The sequence below is a fragment of the Sciurus vulgaris genome, assembly GCF_902686455.1.
Source record: "Sciurus vulgaris genome assembly, chromosome: 2".
Lineage (NCBI taxonomy): Eukaryota > Metazoa > Chordata > Mammalia > Rodentia > Sciuridae > Sciurus > Sciurus vulgaris.
In genome coordinates this window covers 168999680-169024252 of record NC_136462.1, presented here as the reverse complement: position 1 = coordinate 169024252, position 24573 = coordinate 168999680, and the positions used below count along the sequence as shown (strand labels likewise).

General features: G+C 36.3%; 1 protein-coding gene across 4 annotated transcripts in view; it reads right to left on the bottom strand.

Moving 5' to 3' along the window:
- PAK5 (p21 (RAC1) activated kinase 5) overlaps positions 1-24573 on the bottom strand; it is a 386653-nt gene that overhangs the window by 287319 nt on the left and 74761 nt on the right. For 3 of the 4 annotated variants that reach the window (XM_079126873.1, XM_079126871.1, XM_079126869.1), the window contains exon 1: positions 7884-8172. The exons of the other annotated variant lie outside the window; for it this stretch is intronic. The gene's annotated coding sequence lies outside the window, so the exon portion shown is untranslated. Of the gene's footprint in view, positions 1-7883; positions 8173-24573 lie in introns of those variants that run through there. 4 annotated transcript variants of the gene reach the window in all.

Genomic DNA, 24573 nt, shown 5'->3' with positions numbered 1-24573 from the left:
TTTTTTTTTTAGTAATTTCATACCAAAGTATTTAAACCAAGAGTCCAGTGTTCATGGTGGGTTAAATGCAAATATGGCTATAGGATTTGCCAAATGTAAGGTAATCTGGAAAAAAAGTCAAGACTTGTATTGGTGCTGATCTGTTTCCAAACTATACCTTTTACTTCTGCTAAACTGCTTCTTTCAGATTATACTTTTCCTGGATCTTCTCTTGCCTGAGAATGGGACCTTCCCTTTAAAATTCCTGCCTGAACATGAGGACCAATATCTGAAAAGTCACATTTTTCCTGATACATCACTGCTGATTCTAGGAGAAAAATAAGCCTCCCACATGGAGACACGTTGCACCTTTTAATGATGCACAGCACAGTAAACAGCATACCATAAAACTTTTGTTCAGTAAACTGCATCATAGCAAATGTTCCATATAGTGGGGAGGGAGGAAAGGAGAGAAGAATGGCATTCACCCCTACTTGTCTCTATGTCCTGGGGTAACAGATACTTTTACTGTCTTTGTTTTAGTTTGATTTGGTTTTAAGTGTCTAGCACCCATCGCATCACTCTCATTTACTTCATTGGAAAAGCAGGAATGAATCTGCCAATCAAGTCACCCCACTATTCCTGATGCCCGGTTGAATGGACCAGGTATTGGGAAAAAGGGCAAGCATAACGACTACTGGACTATGACCACCTCCTGAGCAAGCTGTTCCTGGCTGGAACATCTTCCTGATTCTTCTAGACCCTGGAACTGACTAGTATCTTGTCTGCTTCCAATCTTATTTTTGTTTGTTTTGGGGAATCCCCCCACCCCTGCCACCACACACACACATTCCTGGCAATTCTTCTGGCTACCTGCTATCCTTCTAGTAAATTCCTTTTACTGAATTTAGGCAGTGTCTTTCATTTACATGCAAACTAAGAATTATTGCTAATATACTTGGCAGAGACCCCAGCATAACAGGTAATCAATGAATGCTTCTTACGTAAATGAATAATTATAGTCATAATTGTAAAAGAGTGGGATTTTTTTCTGATTCATAAAATAATGTGTGCTCAATGACTAAATTTTGAAAAATTCAGAAAGGTTTTTTTTTATTTTATTGTAAACAAATGGGATACATGTTGCCTCTCTGTTTGTACATGGCGCAAAGGCATACCATTTGTGTAATCTGAAGAAAGGTATTTTTAAAAAATTGTATTTTCCCACCCAAAGGTTACTTTTTCAGTTTTCTATTTACCTGCATGATATTTCCATTTCACAAAACACATGAATGATACAATATATGCAACAGTGCCACTTGGTTATCTCCAGTGAAAATGGTAGTGAGGATTATGTCATTATGTAATCTTCAAAATGATCACTTTTAGTACCTAATAGAATGTATTATTTTGAGAACTCATTTGCAGTTTCTAATTTTTAGTTATGTATGTCCTAAACTTTTGTTATAAAATATACAATTCTTTATATAAATTTTACCAGCCTACTGCCTTAGCCAAGACTAAATTAAATATAGAAAAAAAAGAAGCAAAAGAAATAGTTGGCTCAAATATTTTGAACGTTAAAGAGCTTGTGACAAATATTTTCAAACTCCTCCCTAGGAAGATTGCAGCATGTAAACTTCCCACTAGTGCTGAATGAGAATATTCTCACTAGATGCTGGCATCCTGGCCAGTACTATTATTTTTCAATATTTTTTTACTTATTAGTACAGGAAACAGCATTCTATTTTAATTTGCATTTCTGTGATTAATGGCAAGAACATTTAATAAATATGTATATTGATCCTTTTATTTCTTCCTTTTTAATTATTCAGATATTTGGACAACTCTATCAGGAGCTCTTATTTACTTAAGGATTTGCAAGAGTTCTTCAGTATGTTATTGCATTAATTCATGCTTGGTGACGGTATTGCTTCCCATGATTATGTTCCATTCTAAAATATATGGTTTTTTGTATATAGAAGTACAAAACATATTTGAATCTGTATTTTGCTTCGTGATTCATTCCACTGATCTTATATTTAGAAAGTTCTTCTTCTAAAACCAGTTAACTATTTTCTTCTAGCTTTGTTTTCTACCTTACATATAAACTTTTCAATTTATTTGGAATTTACTTTGGAAGGTCATGTAAGCAGAGGTTCTTAGTTCAATGATTTCTATATATGTAGCCAACTTCCTCCAAGTGTTTTTCAGGTCCACCTCACTGTTCCACAGTATTTTCTCCAACACATTTCTGTCTCCAAAAACAAACTGAGTCCGTTTCTCGACTACTCTATTTCATTGATCTATTTATCAATTCTTATATCAGGACTGCATTGATTTAATGATTGCAGTTTGATAACCAGATGATTTATTTTTATTTCAACAAAGGAAAACTACCACAACTTCCTCCACCCCCCCGACATCTACCTACCTACCCCACCCATCATCTCTACCTACCTGTACCCATAGCCTTTCTGCACCCACCACCCACTCCAGCCTCCATCTCACCCTTCTATCTGCATCCACCACTCACTACCAGCTCCACCATCTCTACAAACCCCATCGTTCTTGTACATTTTTTTCAATTTTCATATAGTTATTCTTCCAGATGCACATTAGAAGCATTTTGTCAAGTGTCCCCAAATTCCACTGTAATAAAAGCATATAACTTATCTGGGAAAAATGACCATTCCATGTTATCTGCCTTTTCTACCCAAGACTAGATGTATTTTTCATTTTTGTTGTTGCTGTTTATTAGCTTTGTCTTCAGTAAAAATATGTCACATTCTGCATAGGTTCTTATCCATTTCTTAATATTCTGAAGTATTTTAGGTACTTTTCCTATTTTTGCTATGTAATTTATATTTTTGTGGTTTCATGAGTAGGATCATCTTCCTTTCCACTTTTTGGTTGGTAAATACTGCCATTTTGGCTAGTCATTGACTTTTAAAGGTGTATGTTTTTGTCAGTTTTTTTTTTTTTTTTCTTTTTCTCTATGACCACAACACTCAATAAGAACAACTTACAGAAGGAAAATTTAATTTGGGACTCATAGTTTCAGAGGTCTCAGTCCATAGCTAGACAGCTCCATTGCTCTGGGCCCAAGGTGAAGCAGCACACCAAGAGGGATTGGGGCAGAGGAAAGTTGCTTAGGTCCTAACTGATTAGGTTACAAATCTCACAATCCAATCATTTCACTTTGGAATATTCCTGCATTAACAGGTGATTTGGGAGATTACTTCATATCTAAACCATGATAATGTATTTTACAATTAACCACCTTACTGAAATCTCTTATTAGTTACTTTAGCTTTTAGTTCATTCAATTGTGTACCTACTGCTTTTTTTAAAAAAATCAAGGCACACTTTCTGATTATTGGTTACTTTGTGTGAAAAATTTTACTTAAGCATATGGATTAAATGATAGTTTATCATTTTTTAAAAATTCACAGTTTTACAAGAATAGAGGACATGAAATTGAAGCCACTCTAGGAATCCAAAACATAAGATATGTTCACATGTTGAACTATGTGAATTTCCTCTGGGCACAGTCTTGCTGTACAAAACTACCAAAAGGACTCTCAATCAGGGAAACCAAGTTATGTCTCCCTTGTATAAAACATAAAACATATTAAACAATAAAACAAATAAGACTCTTGACAGAAATATGCCAGAAACTTGTTCTCATATAAAGAGTAATTTCTCTCATACTTTAACCTCAAAGACAACAGTCAGGATGATTTTTAAAACAGAACCGAGTTCATTCAAATATATTCAGAGCGAAATTGTATGCTTGCCTACATATGAGCAGATTCCTTTTCCCTAGATAGGTTTCTTATTTTGAAGGATCACTGATAGCTTAGTGGGTAGAGTGCTTGCCTTGCAAGCACAAGGCCCTGGGTTCGATCCCCAGCACTGCAAAAAAAAAAAAAAAAAAAAAAAAAAAAAAAAAAAAATTACTGATTATTGATTTATCAAAATGGTTTTTGTGCTTCTAATAAGTGTAGGGGTCTGTGTTACCGGAAAAGATTGGAGAGCTATAGTGATGGTTATGGATAGGAATTAAAGAGAACTTGGAATACAACAGGAGCACATTGTATTATTTATTATTATATATGATTATTATTTATTATTCTTAATTTCCAAAAAGGTCAAAGTGTAATTCGTCATTGTTTTCTCAGGGCCCACGATGACAAATATATATTTGCAGAATGTTTGTTGACTGACATATTTTTGCAAAAACCTCAGTTGCCAGAAAATATTGTAACTTGATTCTTAACTGTTAACCTAAAATTAATTTTTAGAAAGTGTACTTGTTAAAGTCAAAAATACTCCCCTTTTGAAGTCAGAATGAGGTTCTAATTTACTCTTTTTATACTAGTTAAAACACTTCAAAAAGTATAAATTGGCACAGGAGAAAGACAGATTATTCACCCTTTCATTCACCATTCACATTGATGGAGATCTTGTGCATGTAAGGCACAAAATGAAAAGCCATCCCAGAGTTTAGAGACATTAAATAGTTAAATAAATAAATAGGAAATGACAATAGGAGCTATGTGCTATGGAAGAGAAGAGATGATGGGAGATTTGGGTTGGTAAGGAAAAGTGATCAAGGAAGTCCAAAAGATCAGTATGGGTTGGACTGGCAAAATATAGGAAGTAGGACTTTGTATGTTCAAGAAACAGCACTGTAATAGCAGCAAGAGGAAAAGATGTCCAGGACAAGTCTGGCCAAGTTCCTGGGACTCTCAGAGTCTTTATAAATGGTCTCAGGTGTATGGGTGGCATTTTATGAGGCGAACTGAAATGATCCTACATTGACAGGGTGAACCAGGAACCAGGGGTCTGGTTTGGAAGTTATGTTAGTGACCCAGGTGAGCTGTGATAACGTGAAGTTCAACAGTGGGGGGAGGGGACAGTGGAAAGATGAACCTAGGGAGATGTATTTAGAGATCCAGGTAGAAGGTAGACTTTCTAAGACTGTGTGATGGTTTGAGGCATAGAGGGTAAAGGTAGTGGAAGGGTCAGAGATGATACTTGAGTTTCTGGCAAGAGCAACTTCATAGACAGTGGTACCATTTACCAGGATACAAGAGACTAGAAAGTTGTTAGGCTATCTTTACTGCTGTGGTTTCTGTTTTTTGTTTTGCAGGGTAGCAAAAAGGGTGGAAGGCAATATCAACAAATCAGTTTGCAACAGGGTACATTTGGGATAACTGAGAAAACCCAAGTCCTGGATTGCCTTGGTTTCAGGATAAGGGACATACTGCTGATATATGAATGAAGTACCTATGAACCCTGCTCTTTACTAACATAGCTGGGAATATAAAACTTCAAATATATTAGTTGGATTAAATAACATTTAAAGTCTTTTCTGACCCCATGATATTCAACCTCTACTTTGGTCTTATGCTGAAATACTAATGCTGTCATTATTACTATGGATGTTGAAAATACTGGACCAAATAGTGCTTTTCCAAAATTTAAGGTCACCCAGAACCTTATTTGGGAATCAGACCTTTCCACCTATAATCAACTTAAAATGTGGTCATATTGAATTAGGGTGGGTTTAAGTTCAATATGAATGGTGTCCTTATATGAAGGGGGGAATTGGGCACAGAGACATAGAGAGAAGATGCCATGTGAAGTTGGAGGCAGAGATTGGATTACACCGTCATGACCAAGGAACACCTCAAGCTACCAGAGTCTGAAAGTGGCAAGGGAAGACCCTCTCCTAGCCGTCTCAGATGGAATATAGCCCTGCCAACACCTTGATTTGGGACTTCTAGCCTTCAGAATTGTAAGAGATAAATTTCTGTTATTTAAGTCACCCAGTTTTGGGTAATTTGTTATAGCAATCCTGGGAACCAACAACAGTTGGGTGAATCTAAATAAATCCACATTTGAACCTCACTTGTATAATAAGAGGCATAAAGTATGGGTTCGATAAACACACACTTCTTACTCCTAATGAGCACTGGCATTTTCTTGGTGGTTTATGACAATGATCCCCACAGTGACACATGCAGGAAGGTCCTATTATTCCTAAGCCTGTTTCATGGATGAAGAAACTGAGGCTTGGGAACTTTAAATAGCTTGCCTGAGATGGCAAAGCTAAACATGGAACTTCTAACTCAGTTTTATGCCATCACCAAGATGACCCCACACATCCAAAACACCTGCATCTCCTAACTGCAGCATTTCAGCAAATTCTGAGTGAAGAAGAGGCACTGCTAAACTGGATTTTCAATGTCTGCAATTAAAACTCACATTAATGAAATGACAAGTTGCAGAGATGTGAATCTTTACCCATTCACAGAGGAACCCCAAATTTTTATTATTAGGTCAATGCTATCAATGAACCTGTCATCAACTTCTGTTGCTTTATGAGCAGTGCTTCTGCTTTGCATACATGTATTTCAAGTCAAGGTATCATCATCAGACTGGACATTTATGGCTTTAATTTATTTAAATGCATTTTCCTCATGCAGTTCCCATTTCATTTTGATGATACTGACTCATTCTTGCCACCTAACAAGACTATAAAAATAAATAGTGTAAGTGCAGAGGAAAGTATCTCTAAACTTCATATTCACAGGCAGATGCCCACCCTTCATATTATAAAGCAAAAATAAAGGCATGTTCTAAATTTACCTTTCCTCCATAACTCAGTTGTGCTGCTGAATATAACAGATATACAAAAGTAAGGTGGTGTTATAGAATGCAAAAAAATCATAGAATTCTAGTGTAGGAGGGGCTTCTACAGAGAGTATCTTGTCCATATGGATTCAGGTAAGAAACACTGTCTGCACACCACCAAATCCAAGAAAGAAGGATGTTTTAAGACGTTTTGCGAGTTAACTAAGACCCTGTGGCAGTTTCTTAGTAGAACCCTGTGGAACGCCCAGGTCTCCCCATTTCCACAAAAGTATATTCAGTCTTCCAAGCTGTCATCAACTATGAACAATGACACTTTCCTCTGCTTTTATGCTAACTTCTCTTTTTCTTTATTACTTTGACCTTAAAAAGACCACCAAAAATAGTGCAAGGCTTCAAATTCCCTTAATTGGGATCTAATGTTGGCAATTGACTTACATCCCGTGTTTAAAACATCAGAGAACACCCCCTCTCCTCACCACCACACACACACATGGTTTCAAGAATAATCACGCTTCTTCAAACTGGGCACTGATGATCCCCAGACTTTTCAAGTTTACCCTCCAGGAGGTTGATATGGCACACAATTTTGACAAGAGTTGGGTGCCGAGATCCTCTTCCACACTCTGCCCACAAGCAGAAGTTCTTTCTCTCTATTACAAACCACCACGCGCACACAGACACACCACGGCAAATAACAAAGGAAAACACAGCCCCATAAAGGCTCAGCTATTGCATCTTGCAGTCCACACCTGCCAAAAGACAAAAACCATATAGAATTCTGCTCTGGCAACATATCCAACACTCCTCGAGAGAAGCAAGCACCGTGGCACACCACCCCCACGGCCCGGCGTGCGCGGCTATATACACAAAGAACTGGTGCTGGGCTTGCTAGCAGTTCGGGGTACCAGCGCGCTTCCAGGGCTGGTATCAGGGGTTCTCTCCCACGCCCTCCAGCCCAGCAGAAAGGAACTATCCTTTATTTGACCGGTAGAGAGCCCAGGCTGGATGGAAGCGCATGGGTTGGGGGTGGGCGGTCCCCGGATTCCTTCCCTCTCGACAGCAGGTCCCTAGCCTTTGGCATCTCCTAGGGGATGCAAAATTGTGCTGTCACAGAGGTCCCCTTCTCTTCCTCTTCGGGCAAAGCTAGATGCCCATGGTACCAGCCGTGCGCATCCCTGCAAACGTCTCTCCTGGCACCGATATCCACCCAGGCAGCCCTTCCAGGCGAGTCTGCCTACCTGGTGGCTGGCTGTCAGCGAAGCGGCAGTGGCTCATCCCCTTCTCCTCCACTGCTACATGGCTCCGAGCGCCATGTTCCTGGTCTCCCCGGGCGCACGCTGGGGAACTACTACGGCTGGGTAGGGGCAAGGGGGGCGGGGGCTAAAGGGAGGGGGTGGGGGGCAGAGCCAAAGCTTTCTACTCTCCACCCAAACCTCCCCCAGCTACTGAGCATGCCCAGCTGCCTGGCTTCGCCCCTAGAAGGACTGTCCATGAGCGCACGCAGCTGCTCCGGGTTTTCGCGGCAGCCGACTGGAAGCAGGCTGTAGCAGCTGCGGGGGGTTGGTGGGGGTAGTGTGGCGGGAGTGTCTACACTCCGGAGCTGGAGAAAGCAGCCAATCCAATCACACTTTCCTTCTGACCTCCCCGTGGGGGCAACTTCTGCACGCTCGGTCCCAACACACTCGAGATTTGCCAAAATTTTGTGCAGGACCATTGCAGGGCTGAGCTTTGCTGAAGGGGCAAGCAAAGGTGGGGAAGAGGGGAGGGGCTGAGAGGCACATTGGTTTGCCAGCCTCTTTACCAACACCTGGATCCGTGCTTCTCAAACTTTAATGAGCCTATGAATTAAAATCCGTATTCAATTGGTTGGGCCCTGAGCGTCTGCAAATCAAACTTCTCAGGTGATGTTGATGTCCTGCTGCTGGTCCTCCTATTGCTCAGAGAAACCCCCTCCGTGACTTCGGAGTGATCACATACTTCAGTCAGCCCGCCCAGCAATGATCTCTGGTGTACAGAGACCCCTCCTGCCTGGCGTGGCAACTCAAGTGAAGGTGTCCCTGGGGTTGCTACCCCTTTTCTGGAAGGAAGATCAGTAGGGTCAGACTGACTCCCTGCACAAACTGGTGAATTTCTGATTTAGAATGTCATTCCTAGGGGAAAAATGAGTTCCTGGACCACTTCTGTGCTCCCGTGCTCACTTTGCTAGTTCACTAGCAAGTTCATTGTTAGGACCTGTTTCACTCAAGCCTGAACACGTGTACCTTGCAGGTACCCCTGCCTTTCTTGACCTGGGACAAACCCTCTCAGCACTCATCAAAGTGTTAATTTATTGCACATGTAATACCAAGGCTGGGCTCGCCCATGTGAGAAGACTGACAGATTTTGAACACAAGTAGGGTATTTGGGGACCAAGAGATGACAGGCTTTTTTGTTGAATAATTTCAGGTTGAAACTTGCAATGATGTCTTATGGTTCAACTATAAACCCCCAGTTGTCCACACCCTTCCCAAACCCTTGAAGGCTCCAGCAATGTCAAGAATAGTCACTGACCACACGGTGGTGAGAGAGAGAGAGAGAGAGAGAGAGAGAGAGAGAGAGAGAGAGAGAGAGAGAGAGAGAGAGAGAGAGAGAGATTGATTCACAAACCAGCCAGAAAGTTTCAACCTAGGAAATGGAGAAATGGAGAAGTCACATGCTTGACCATCCTCAGTTATCCCAAGAGTACTCTTATAAACTAATGCATGTGGTATATGATCCTATAATTGATCAGCAGAATACAAAATAAGAATGTTTATCTCTTTGTACTCTATTTTACTCAATAACTTTAGAAGTTTCCTGGTTAATAGTATAAATTTATCATTTCTCCCTTGTTTGTTTTCCATTCATTCATACTTCTGTATCAAAATAGGAACTGTAGGATGAGGGAATGATTACTTTTCTTCTTCAATATTCCTAAGTATAAAGAAGAAATATGCCCTGATATATCATATGCTATCATTCTATTTAAAGGAAATGAGTGTCTAAACCAATCACTTTATTATCAAAACTGCTCACATAGTGCTAACTACCTACTTCTCAACCCCATTTCCACCCTTATGTTATTTGTATAAATATTTTCTATTTTTGACTTTCTCATATGTACACCCATACAGATGCAACAGCCAGAAAATATTTTTAAGACGTAGTTTTTGATTGGTTGGTATCAATTAAAATTTTTACTTGAAATACTGAACTTTGGTGGCTTAAAATAGAGTCCCTGTTACTCTTAAATGTTGTGTTCATGCAGTTATTTCTACTGGTTAAAAATACAATGACTTGTTAGCTGCCTCAAATTCATTCCAGAGATGTATAGGATAAAAATTATAGATGAATATAATACCTCTTCTAACACTGCATTACATAAAATCATAAGATTTGTATGTGTGTGTGTGTGTGTACATAGTATGTCATTTCTTGAGAGTTTAGCATGTAGAGTACAGATTAAGAACCAACATCTGTAGGTGGAAAATTGCAGAAGAAGGAGGGGGCAGAGGTAGAAGCCACACACAGGCAAACAACAGTTTTGACCAGCTCCCCAGGAAGCTCCAGAGCAAAGAAAACCCTTCAGAATTGCTCTGAATTGGTCTGAGATGGTCAGTCCTTTGTATCTCCAAATCAATCATTGAGCATGGGCTGCTCTTGAAACAGGCATGAACTTGAGACAGGAAGTTGTCTGAAACTGTAGCAATCCCTAAAAGGGATGACAGCTGAAAGTATTCTGTCAACAGTAGTTCCTACAGCTGAGGTAATAAGACTTTCTCTTAAGGGCAAAATATTACTTTATCTGCCACACTAATGCATTTACTGAATATAGCACTTTTGAATACGCAAAGTAATACTCCTACTGATTTATTGGAAGGATAAAAATCTTTATTTTTAAGTAAGTAACTGACTTTTTTTGAATCTGAAATTTTTTTAGAAAATAAGCTATAATCAGCAATAGAGAATATTTTATCTATTAAGGTATCCAGTTATTTTTGTATATGATGTATTTAATTATGATTTATTAAGTTGACATGTATTCATTACCTTTTAAGACATGGTTTTCTCTACTGACCAAAAAAAAAAAAAATCTACTTTTGTAATTTGTAATTTGAGGGGAAAATAATTGTTAGTACATAAGAGAATATTTTTCAATAAAATAAAGCACCTGACTAGCCAATATTTCATGAGAAACTAATTTCAACCAACCTTATTAATATCAAAAACTGTGAAAAGGGGAAGAAGACTTAGAGTGGTGGAGGCAGATATTTAAGACAACACACTGGAATCAAGGTCTGTACTGCCTCCACTTATTTTCTTAATCCTTCTCCATGCTATCCAACAACAGATAGCAGGATTCCCTGAAAAATGAATCATGATCATGCTGGAACCAACATAGATTCCAGAGAGGAACAGGACCTTTGCTTAGATAACAGAGGTAAAGAAGGTAGAAGTGAATGTTTCAGGAAACAAACAAAGCACACAAAGAAAAGGTATCTGAAGAATTGCTCCCAGGAAACAGAAGTTCTGATAAATATTTTCCCATAGTTTCCAAAAAAATAAAGATAATATAACTTAAACAATGTATTTTAAAAAACAACACACGCACACAAATTCAAAGAGATAAGACCCAAATGAATGAGAAACTGTCAGGGCGAGGGAAGGTGGAATGGAAATCATTAGGTCATCAAATGGAAAAAAGAATAGGAAACAAAAACTAAACATAACTGAAAACACAGTGATAGATGGACAGGGACAGAGCTACTAACCAATAAAATATAAAACCAATTATAGGAAAATTATATTGAAGTCAAAGGAGATCCAATACATGTACAACCTCTGCTTGTACAGCTTGAAAGTTTGTTGGGCATACCTCTTCCTAACTTCATTTCAGCAGCATCACACTGGTAGCTTGAAATTATCCATTATAGAAGTTTTTATACCATGTGCATTGACAAAACCCATAAATGAGGGGGTTTTGTTTGCTTTCAGATAACTGGTCTTTACACATTTAACAGGATACTAGTTTTTACAACCTTTGTTTTTTTTTTTTTTAAAGTAATAAAGTGGGAGGAAAAAATGAAATAAAAATAGAAGTATAGAAGTCTATTTTCTGAAATAAAGTATATTAACTCTGCAAAATAAAAATAACACAATTGTCTCCTGGAAAAAAAATAATCAATACAGAACAGTTAATGTCAAAATATATTGTGATAAAGTTATAGAGTATTAGAGACAAATAACGTTTACTACATCTAGGCAGAATGGGCATATTCTTACACAGGGACATTTCTTACACATAAGAAAAAGAAAATCAGGCTGTATTTAAATTTCTTCACAGCATCAAACAGTGGCCAAGAGAAAGAAATGGTGACTCAAGAATACTTGCTTTGCCTGTTCTGTTATTTAGGTTTTCACATCAAAAGTGAATTGTTTTCAAACATTCAGTAAATCAGGATATACAGCAGATATAAATGCCACAAAATTCTACTTAATTATGAAATTCACACAACTGAGTTTTTTTTTAATATCTCATGAATGGTGAGGCCATGCTCAAATGTTACAATGATTATCATATATATTTAAAAATAAATCTAAGACTTAAAAATTGTGTTTTGGAGCACAGCATAAATATTATAAACTTCAACAATGTAAATATTATTGCACATATCCCTAAAAAGTTTAGGTAGAAAGAGGACAATTATGAAGGAGTTTAAATACAATAATTTCTTCATTTTTTCAGCATGAGACCAGTGGATATTCTTGAAGTTAAAACATATAGTGCCATCTCCTCCCAATACTTTTTCACAGTTTATTTTCTTATGTTTAAAGGAATGTATTATGAACATCTCTTTATGGGGGAAAAAACTTTTTTTTGAAGTTTAGAAATTACTACTGACACATTTTAACTACTTTTTATTTAATTTTAATAAGATTAAACCCAATTTAGTTTTAAAATAACACATGGTATCATTCATATGTGGACAGCATATCTGTCAATTTATCCCTTGTTATAACCTTATATTTTATCTGTCTCAATAGGAGGATTTATGGAATATTATAACCAAGGTACATTTCAATGGAAAGATATTTGATTGTTTATTTTTTATTGTTTAGAATTGTTTGAAAATTTTAATAATGAATGTATTTTAAAACATATCATTATTTTTAAAATATCTCAAAATATTTTTTCTTACACACTAAAATATTATAAAATATAAAATGGAATGAAATGGGTAATTTAAATAAGCCTAGATTAACATGATTCATCGAAACTAAAATAAAAAGTCAGGAATCACCAATATCGTGAATTAAATAGGGGAAATAACTGCAGATCCTGAAGTCATCAAAATAATATAATTAAACACCTGGCAGAATGTTGTGCCCATAAATTCAACAACTTATATGAAATAGACAATTTTTCAAAGCCATGCATTGCCAAACACTCAACCAAGATGAAACACATAATCTGAATAGTCCTAAAATTATTGATAAAAGTCAAATTTATAATTAAAACATTTTCCAAAAGGATATCTCTAGGCCCACATGATTTCACTGGAGAAATCTATTAATTATTAGAAGAAGGATTAAAGCCATTTTTACATAATCTTATCAAAAAAATACAAGATGAGAGAGGACTTCCCAATTCATTTAATGAGACCAGCATTAGCTTGATACCAAAACCATAAAAAAAAACTTAGTAGATTAAAAAAAATCCTGCAAACAATATGTCTTATGAGCTTAGATGAAAAAAATACTTATAAAAGAAAATATTTCCAAACTGAATCATACAACAAATGAGAAGAATTATGTTATTATCAAGTGGGTTTGTCACAGACATACAGGGCTGGTTTAATATTTAAAAGTAAATTAATGTAATTCACTATACTAACAAAATCAAATAGAAAAATATTAATCAATGCAAAAATTTTTTTGACAAAATTCAACAAATGTTCATGAATAAAAACCTCTCAGAAAATTAGGAATAAAGGGAAATTGCCTCAGGTTTATAAAAATCATCTATAACATCCCCCCCCCCCCCGACCAATGGCCAAAGATTAAATGCTTTCCTGCTAAGACATGTAACAGAAAATAATAAATATTCTCACTGATTTTGACAGTACTGGAAATTTTAACCACTGAAATGGGGTGCAAAAAATAAAAGACACCATATTGGAAAGGAATAAATAAAATTGCCATTTGCAGAAAACATAATTATGTACAGAAAAACAATGCCAAGTAATGTACAGAAAATCTACTAGAACTAATAAGTGAGTTCACAAGGTTGAGGGACACAAGCTTGACCCAAAAAATTAATTGCATTTCTGTACATTATGAACATGCAGAAAGTGAAATTTAAAACAAGATTCCATTATATTTACTCCAAAGAAATGAAATACTTAGGTATAAATTTTAGCAAATATATACAGTATCTGTATCCTGAAAATTGTGGAATATAAATGAAACCAATCAAAGAAGACCTAAATAAATAGATATATTTTGAAAGGTTTAGAAGGCTCAGCAAAAATATCTAAATTGACCTACATGTTCAATGAAATTCCTAGAACTATTCACATATGTAGACATAGGCAAGTTTGTTCTAAAATGTATATGCAAAGGCATGAGCTCTAAAATAGGTAAGCAATTTGACAAAAGAATAAAGTGGGAGAAATTACTCTACCCAATACTAAGATTTATTCTACATCCATAGTAATTGACAGCATAATGTTGGCAGGGGGAGAGACACATAGATCACTAGAACAGAATAGAGAACACTGAAATAGACCCATTCATTTTTGAACCTGTGATAGTTGACAAAGGGGAAAAGGCAATACAATGGAGGAGAAAGAACAGCTTTTCAAGAAAGGGTGCTGCAATAATTGGACACACACAGGCAGAAGATACAAAAGGAACCTACTAATAGCAAACATCCTACTCAGTGGTGAAATAGAGAAAATTTTTCCTCTAAGATTAGGACCAAGACAACAATGCCAACTTTTACCACTCCTATTCTTCATAATTTTGGAAATCCTAGATGTAGTATTAAATTGGGGGAGATAGCATTCAAATTGGAAAGAAAGAACTAAAATTAACTGTTTGTAAACAACATGATACTATATGTAGAAAAATCTAAAGGGTACACACACATACACACATTCATTCACTGATTAGAATTAATCAAATTCAGCAAAGTTGGAGGATACAAAACACAAAAATCAGGTGCATTATTATACAGTGTCAAGGAACAATTTAAACATGAAATTAAGAAAATAATTTACAATAAAATTAAAAAGAATAAAATACTTAGGAATTAATTTTCTTGAGGAGATGAAAGACTTGTACACTGAAAACTATAAAACATTACTGAAGAAATTAATGACATATAAATGGAAAGACAAAAAAAAAATAAAGTACAAAATAAATAAATAAATAAATAAATAAATAAATAAATAAATAAATAAATAAATAAATGGAAAGACATTCCATGTTCAAGGACTGAAGACTTAACATTGTTTCAGATTTATCAGTACTACCCAAAGAAATCTATAAATTCAAAGTAATTCTTACCAAAATTCCAACATTGTTTTTGCAACAATTGAAAAATCACTCCTCAAATTCATATGGAATCACAAAGAACCCTGAACAGCCAAAAACAATATAGAAAAATAAGAACAAAGTAGGAAAACTCACACTTCCTAATATCAAAACTCTCTGCAAAACTACAGTAGTCCACAAATACCTAGATCAATGGAATGGACCAAAATTCAGAAATAAATTCTTGCATATAGGCTCAAATGATTTTTAACACAGGTACCAACACTATTCAATGGGGAAAAAATAGTCTTCTCAACAAATGGAACTGGTAAAAGTGAATATCCACATGTTAAAGAATGAAGTTGGACCTTTACCTTAGAACATATATGAGAATAAACTAAAAATTAATCAAAGACCTAAATATAAGAGCAAAAATCATAAAATGTATTAAATAAAACACAAGATAAAAGTTTCATAGCATTGGATTTGGCAATGATTTCTTATGACACCAGAAAAAGAAAAATGAGACAGACAAAAGAAAAATGGGATATATTTGACTATATCAAAATTAAAAACTTTTATTCAGAGGACACAATCTTCAGGGCAAAGGCAGTCCATAAAATGAGACAATATTTGCAAGTCACATCTACTAAGGGATTCTTATCCAGAATACATAAAGATCTCCTAAAACTCAAAAGCAACAGCAAATAACCCATTTTTTAAAAAATGGGGAAAGAACTAAAAGAGACTTTACTCCAAAGAAGATATTTAGATGACCATAAGCACTTAAAAAGAAAAAATATCGATAAATTAAATCTTATAAAAATTAAAAGCATTTTCTTTGAAAAAGTTATGATTTGGATGTGAGGTGTCCATCAAAAGGTAACACGTGAGACAATGCAAGAAGGTTCAGAGGACAAATGACTAGGTTGTTAGAGTCTTAACCCAATCAGCGAATTAATCCCTGATAGGATTAATTGAAGTGGTAGGGTGTGGCTGAAGGAGGTGGGAATTGGTGCATGTTTATGGGATATATATTTTGTGGCTGGAGAGTGGAGTCTCTCTTCCCTCTGCCATGCTCTTCCACCATGATGTTCTGCTTCACCTCAAGCCCTGAGGAATGAAATTGGCCTTCTATGAACTAAGACGTCTGAAACTGTGAGCCCTCAAATTAACTTTTCCTTCTCTAAAATTGCTCTGGTCAGATCTTTTAGTCACAGCAGTGTAAAAGCTCACTAAAATAAAGCCCATGTGAAAAGGATGAGTAGACAAGCTACAGACTGAAAGAAAATTTTACAAACCATGTATCTGACCTACAACATATATAAAGAACTCTCAAAATTCAATAGTAAAAAATAAAAATCCAAATAAAAAGTGCTCAAGAGATAAGAATAGCCACTGCTTTGAAGAGTATATACAGATGGCAAATGGGCACAGAGTGAATTGTTCAATAGGAAAATTCAGACTAACACCACAGTGAAATGTCCCTAAGTAATCATCAGACTGACTAAAATAAAAATTAGTGCCGACAGCAATTCTGATGAGGATACAGGAAAACTGGATAAACTCATATTTTGCTGGTGGGAATGTGAAATATTACAGTCACTCTGGAAAATAGCTTGGTAGCTTCTTATAAAAGTCAATGTGCAACCAGGCATGGTGGTATATGCCTGTAATTCCAGCTACTTGCGAGGCTAAAGCAGAAGGATAGCAAGTTCAAGTTCAACCTGAACAACTTAGCAAAATTCTGCCTTAAAATTAAAAACAAAAAGGGCTGGGGATGTAGCACAGTGGTAGAGTGCCAATGGGTTCAAACCTCAGTACCACAAAAAAAAAAAATAAAAATAAAAATGCAAAACAAAATATGCAATTAACAAATTTGGTCATTGCATTCTTGAAATTCAGTCATTGTTATGAACTGAATTGTCACATCCCCCTAAAATTCATATGCTGAAATCCTGCTTCCTAACATGATAGTATTAAGAAATGAGGTCTTTGGAAGGTAATTAAGGTTAGATGAAGTCATGATAGCAGAACTCTTGTAAATGGGATTAATGTCTTTATACAAATCTTGACTACAGCCTGTTTTTCCTGTCCATTATGGAGGTCATCTTCTTAAGATGGCTGTGTCTGAACCAGGAAGGGGACCCTCACAGGCTCGGAATCAGCTGGTGCTTTGCCCCCATACTTCCCAGACTCCAGAACAATGAGAAATGTTATAATCTTCCCAGTTTATGGCATTTTGATACAGCAGTCTGAATGGACCGAGGCAGAAATTTATCCTAAAGCAATGAAAACACATATCACATAGAAATATGTACAAGAAAAGTCATAATAGCTCAAATCTTTATTTGTTATAGCCCAAATCTGAAGACGGCTGAGATCTCCTTCAATAGGTGAATGGTTAAGCAAACTGTAGTACAAAGTTACCAAGGAAAGTAATTCAACAATAAAAATTATTGATGCATGCAACAACTTGGATGAACCTACAGGGAATTGTGCATAGTAGAAAAAAATCCTAAAAGGTTACATGCTGTATATAACCACTTATATAACATTTTTCAAAAAAAAAAATTTAGAAATGCAGAACAGATTTGTGGTTGCCAGGATTTAAGCAATGAGTGTGAGGTGCAGGAGGGAGGTGGGTGTGGTTAAAAAAGGATGGCAAAAGGGATTTGTGAGGTGATGGGACTATTCGTGTCTTGACTATGGTGGTGAATGCATGAACCCACACATCTGATTCAGTTGTACAGAACTAAGTACATACACACAAATGCACACACACAAACATATAGAAATGAGTACAAGTAAACTTGGAGGTATCTAAATAACATCAATGAATTGTGTCAATGTCAATATCTCTGTTGTGATAAGGTATAGTAGTTTTGAAAGATGGGAGAACTGGATAAGAGATAGACCGCTTTCTCTAATGTTTCTTAAAACTATACATGAATCTATAATTATTTTAATAAACATTTCAAAAAAGATTAATCCTATATTCTACTATCATATCAGCATTCACTGGGCAGGGTCTGTATCTGTGCTGTCCTACTGAACTTTTTGTAATAATGGAAATGTTCTGTATATGCATTGTCCAATAAAGTAGCCACTAGCCATATGTAGCCGCTAAGCACTTGGAATGTGGCTAGTGTGACTAAGAAGTTTAATTTAAATTTTGTTTATGAATAAATAGGGACTTGTTAGTTAATGGACCCCATGTTGGGCAGCACAAATCGGTATGTCAATCAGTAGGAAGGCTTTGGTGAACCCCCAAATGAACTTTTGTCTTCCAGAAACTCAAAGTCTTTTTGAAGACAGCTAATAAAAAATATCAATCATATAAATCACATGTGAGAGTAGGATTATTGATAAGCACTTTGAAAGCAAAGATGAAGACATCTTACCTACCTGGGATTAGAGAGGTCATGAGGAAATGTTTACATAATATAATACACCTGGGCTAGGTCAGGTGATTTAAAGCATGATTTTGGAGAGATACCTGTCCCAGGTATAGGTAATGGGAATTATAAAGGCACACTGACAGAGCATTTCAGGAAAAGCATGTGTTTGGGAAACTAGAGCAGAGTCGATGAGCACGAAGGTCAATGGGACAGGATTGGGGTGGATGGTGAAGGGTCTCAGATGCCATGCCATGGTACTTGAATTTCGTCATGAAGAGCATAAAGATGCACCGGGACAATATGAGGGTAAGATAAGTAATTTTACCTATTTCAAATTTACCTATGTAAAATATCATTCTCTCCAAAATGAATTAGAATACAGCAAGGGTCAAGGTAGGGAGCTATCGGCATAGCCTCTGACAAGAATAATCAAAGGCAAGCATGGCAGTGGAAGAAAGATCAGGACGAAGGAACTCAATTCAAGAAGCATGAAACGGATGTAGCTGATAGGGGTAACAAGTAATCGAGGTCACAAGCTTTTGACTAGGATAATTTCATGAAAGATGTTGTTATTGGCAGAGATATTTAATAAGAGAGAATGAGTTTGGAGTAAAAGTTTTAAAACTTGATTTTTTTGTTAATGTGTTGAAATCCAGGGGCCTCAGAAAACTCCAAATCTTGGACATGTCAAGGAAGTGGTGAGAATAAATTTGGCGCAAGGCAGGGAGATGTGGAAGACATACAAGTTTGAGTACTATCTGAAACCACAAATAGAATTAAGATTACTCATGAAAACAATATGGAGTGGGGACAGCTAAAGAATGTAACTCAGGCAAATGCCAATGTAAGGAGTAAGGGGAGGAAGTGGAAACATTGAAAAAGTGCCCAACAAGGTGTCATGAGTAGAATGGGTGCAGTCCTAGAAAAGAAAAACAGGGCAGCAGCCTTCACCAGGAGGAAGGAAGCTACATTGGCATATATTCATAGAGGTCTGATTTTGTTCTGGCTTGAAGAAAACTAAAATTAAAACATTTTGGTATCAGTGTGTATAAGAGCTAATTGACAGAACAGAAAGAAGAATCCAGACATAGGATTCAAGTACATATGGGAACTTCATTTGTAAAAATTGTGGCATTATAAATCAATGAAGAGATGATGTATTTCTATGGGTTAAATAGTATAGCTAAAGTTCTACAGTATTGAGCTGTAAGTGCCAGTGGCCTAAAGCAACAGTAAATTACTATATCCAATTTAGTTAACTCTATCCTCTGAAAGGGAAACCCCTGTACCTTTAAGGCCATGGGACTTCACTGGGAGTCTGTGAAATCTGTATGAAATCCCCTTGAAGATTTAGGTCAAACTTACTCCAGAGCAAGGTTAAGGATTCTGAATGAGATTGCCGTATTTTGGAAAATTAAAACATTCCCTGCTTCTATATTTTAGGTCATAAAGTATGAAATGTTCCAGCCACGCAATTTAAGTCTTTCACTTTGTGTAAGTTGCTAATATACACATGCCTATAATTGCTTCTATCCTGCAGAAATCCCTGTATGCTGATGAATATCAGTAGTGGTCTTTTTTTTTTTTTTTTTGTAAGAAGAAAAACATCATCATCAACATCATCTTGTGAAGATTTTCCCCTAATGCATTTCCAAAGCATAGTTTCCTTTTGAGCTTGAAAGATGGAAGATTAAGTACAACCTCATCCACCAGTGTTTTTCTATAGTGTCTTAGTCATTGTCCCTGGGCCATACCCAGGTGATGAAAGATTATGACTCACTTGTCATTTAGTAAAGCTGTCAACATGGACTGCAGCATGGATTCTTTTGAAGGGCCTATAGGGCAACTCTCTTTGCTCTGCACAGACCTGGTGATTTACAGAGGATAAGAGAGTTGATCAGAGGTTTGAAGAAGCCATCACATGCTCATACCAAAAAAGCAGGTTCTCTGCCCATTTACCCACCCTATCCTCATTTTAACTTGCTATTTCATTTAAGGCACATCCTCAGTGATGCCACCTAAAGCCTCAGTTGCCTCTTGGAAGGGAATTTAATAGGCTTCCCTTTTTCTGGAAAACCCAACTCAGTCTTATGAGAATCCAGCAGGGATTTATTCAGAGAAAACAGATGAGAGAGTGCTGCAGTTTTCTGCTCTGTGTCTGGTATTGTGAGTTAAAGCAAAAGCTATTGCCAGGATGAAAAGCTGGCACCATGTGACCATCTATGCCTGATAGAATAGAGTGGGAAACCTATTATTAACTTGATAGGACAAACCTTGTTTTTGTAACAAGGGCAACTAATAAAATATTGGAAAAATTTCTAAGAATAGAGAGGACATTCATTTTTTTTTTTTAAGAAAAACATGATCTATACCATAGTAAAATTTTAAATATGTGAGAGACAGAGAAAGCTACAATGAAGGAATGGGCAAGTTTTAAGTCTGAGTGATATTTAGTAGCAGTGTGACCTTGAGCATGATACTTATGCTTTTTTTAAGCTAGTCTCCTTATCTATAATATACAGATGTGAGCTTTACTTATTTCATAGTTATTCCAAGTATCAAAGGAATGTGCTTTGAGCAGGACAGATATTCTAGAAGCAAAGATCATAGTCCTGATCCATTGTCTTTAATTAACAATTTTGAATAAATGTTTAAGAGTGGTTACCAAATATTTGTATATCAAAACCATCTGAGAGGTTGATTTCAAATAAAAGGTGTCTGGCTGTATTTCATGTCTACCAATTCACAGTGAACCTTGAATCTCTCAAGGCCACTGAGAGGTTCTAAAACACAAATTTGATGTGGCAGATGCTATAATATATCATCCAGATGCCCCTGCCAGGAAGAATTTGATTTTTAGCCCCTGGGGGTTGTGATCAGCACTCAGCATCTTTAGAGACTGTCTCAGCCACAAAGAATGGCACTGTCCTAGGTCACAGTCCTCCCTGAGATAACCCAGATGCAATGACTGATGGATGGGAAGATACCAAGACCTGGTTATCTTGGTCCAATAGTGCAAGTCTGAAGGGCCACAAGCGCCAGAGCTCCCTGAGAGTATGGCCAAGGCTGATGTTAGTCTGTATCACTCTCACCTCTCCTTCTGCTCATTTCTGCTTCCTTCCCCTCTGTCCTTAGGTGTTGTATCCCGAGGATATTCCTCAACGCACATTCTAAACACCAAGCTCTGTCTCAACCCAACCTGCTACACGTGGGAAATGAGAATGGGAAAGAAAGACTGATTCAAACTCTCTCTTAACCTAAAATCCTTAGATTTTCATTCGCTAAAACTACTTTTCTTAGAAGTTAAAGCTCTTCATGATAACTTAATAGCTTTTTTTTCTGTCTCATTTCTTGTATCTTAATCATCAGTCCAAAAGGCCAGACTGTTTAAGTGTTCCTGTGACTCTTGCTTTCTCTATTAGAATTCTATTAGATCACATAGGTTCTTTTAAGTTGCTTCTTGAACCCTAGGGTTTTCCAATTTCTCATTCTGACCTCATTCCCTGCTATGATTTGTGTTATTTTTGTCCCCATATCTTTAAAATAAACTACACAAAAACAAAAATCCTGTATTTTCCAGAATTTCATTTTCCCATGTTACCCAATCTTAATGTCTTAGTAGTAGTAGATATACAAAGCACTTGTTGGATTAGTGGATTATTGAAACAGTAATCCACTAAAACTAAAACAAAAAAACAAAAAGAAATTCATGCTGCTTGAAGAATCCCATGAACCATATCATTGACAATATTGTCCCCTTTCAGTGTAAAAATAAGACAGCTGATGTTTAATGGGGTTGTTTAAAGTCATATAATTAACAGAAATAGTGAAAAGGAATGATAGCTCAGATCCATTGACTTTTTATCACACATATATTGATGTTTCTGTTAATGATTTCATATTCTGAACTGGATTCCTTTATTGGATATGTATTGTATCTCCTCTTAACTCTGAAGTAGGCCTTTCTATCCTTAACAGTGTGTTTGATCAACCAATCTAACTTTACTCCAATCCCCTCTCCACCATACTTCTTTCAACAAATACTTATTAATTAACTACTGTATATATGGGAACTTTGTAAATATTAGAAAGAGATGATAAACCCAATGGTTCCGGAAGATACTCTTCCTGAAGAAATGCAGCATGTATCCATCCTAAGCCAGTTCATCTGGTATTATGTATGGAATGGAAACATACTCTTCTTAGGGTTATATTTTCCAAGCACATTACTTAGTAACCAGTTTTCAAGGAATTTTAAGAAACATTTTTTCTATTCTATCATTGAGGACTAGAAGAAAAAACAGAACAGCAAATACTATTGGATGTATTACAATTATGTCAGCTCATTGTTTATATATGATTCTCCTGGCCATAAATATTTCTACTGCAGCTCACAAAATAAGCAAATATTGGCCTGATTCTAATACTCCCAGAAGCAGATCCTAAAACTAAGATCCATGTGCAATAGTTTATTTAGGATGTGGACCCAGGAAACAAAGGTAGGGGAATGAGGAAAGAAGGGAAGCAAAGGAGGGAAGTCAGTCTATAATGGATATGATAACAAGTCAGTTACTACTCTGGAAAAGTGTATCTTAATCTCAGCAAGTGCAGAACAAGTGTAGAACAAATGCCTCTGAATTTATTCACTTGACAGCACAAAGTGCTGTATAAAAACCAGGGTATTTATACATGGTCTCCTTTCAGTTATTGTTTTAGGGCTTCTCCTGAGTTGGGAAATGCATGTTAATCTCCTAACACCTCCAGCATGCCCTATCTTAGGAAAAGCAGATTTTGCTGCCAGTTCAAGCAAAAATAAAAATAAATCACAGGTGCTAGAAGTTGGAAGGCATATTTTTGGGGGCTGAGTTATGTAAGTTTAGTTTTATTAGAATGCAGAAGAGAAACTTGAAGAAGAAAAAAATCATCTTAAAGTATAAAATAATATGCACAAAACTTCATTTGCTTTTGATCTTTCCTTCATATAAAAATATCTTGTCAGCCTAATGATTGTATTGGGTGCTGTTACATTTATAACTATTTAGATCTTAGTTGAACATGGCTTGTGCTAGAATTATTTATTTATTTGTTTATTTATTTGCTTTGGTACCATGGATTGAACTCAGGGGCACTCGACCACTGAGCCACATCCCCAGCCCTATTTCATATTTTATTTAGAGACAGGGTCTCATTGAGTTTCTTAGTGCCTCACTGTTGCTGAGACTGACTTTGAATTCACTATCCTCCTGCCTTAGTCTCCCCAGTAGCTGAGATTACAGGACTGTGCCACTATGCCTGGCTAGAATTAATTCATTAGAATTAATTCATTAGTAGGGCACTATTCAATTTTTTAAAAATACATATAAAAGGCTACTAGCCATAAAGACCCTCCAAATAAAAAGGCTGTAAAAGTAGAAACTCATTTTTCTCTCAAATTTAAATAAGTCTTATGGGTATCCATCTAAGGTTAGAATGATGGTCCATGGTGAATGAAACCCAAGCTACTCTTATCTTGTTGCCCTGTCAGACGTAGTTTCCATTCTCAAAATCACCTTATAGTTTATGATGGTTGTTAGAGCTCCACCCACTACTATCTAAAGGAAGGAACTTCTCAGATTGCATGCCCTACCTTTATTTATTTCTCATGGGCAAGAACTTGGACACATGTGTCAGACCTAGTTTTAAGAGAGGCTGGAAAAGGAACTTTATTTTAAATGGCCATATGCCCAAATAAATTAGTAGCATTATCTCTGAAGAAGTGGGAAAGGAGATATTTGGGAGTGCCATCACTCTTTTCCTTACAAATCCAAAAACATGAAATATGAATTTTTAAAAATCTGAAATATAAGTAATCTTTAGGAAAAAGTTTAGCTTAAAACAGATAAAATCAGAATGAAAGAGAAAACCCACATTTTCTTAGATTCCTCCTGAACTCATACTTTGGTCAAAACCTTATCAAAATAAATAAATATGT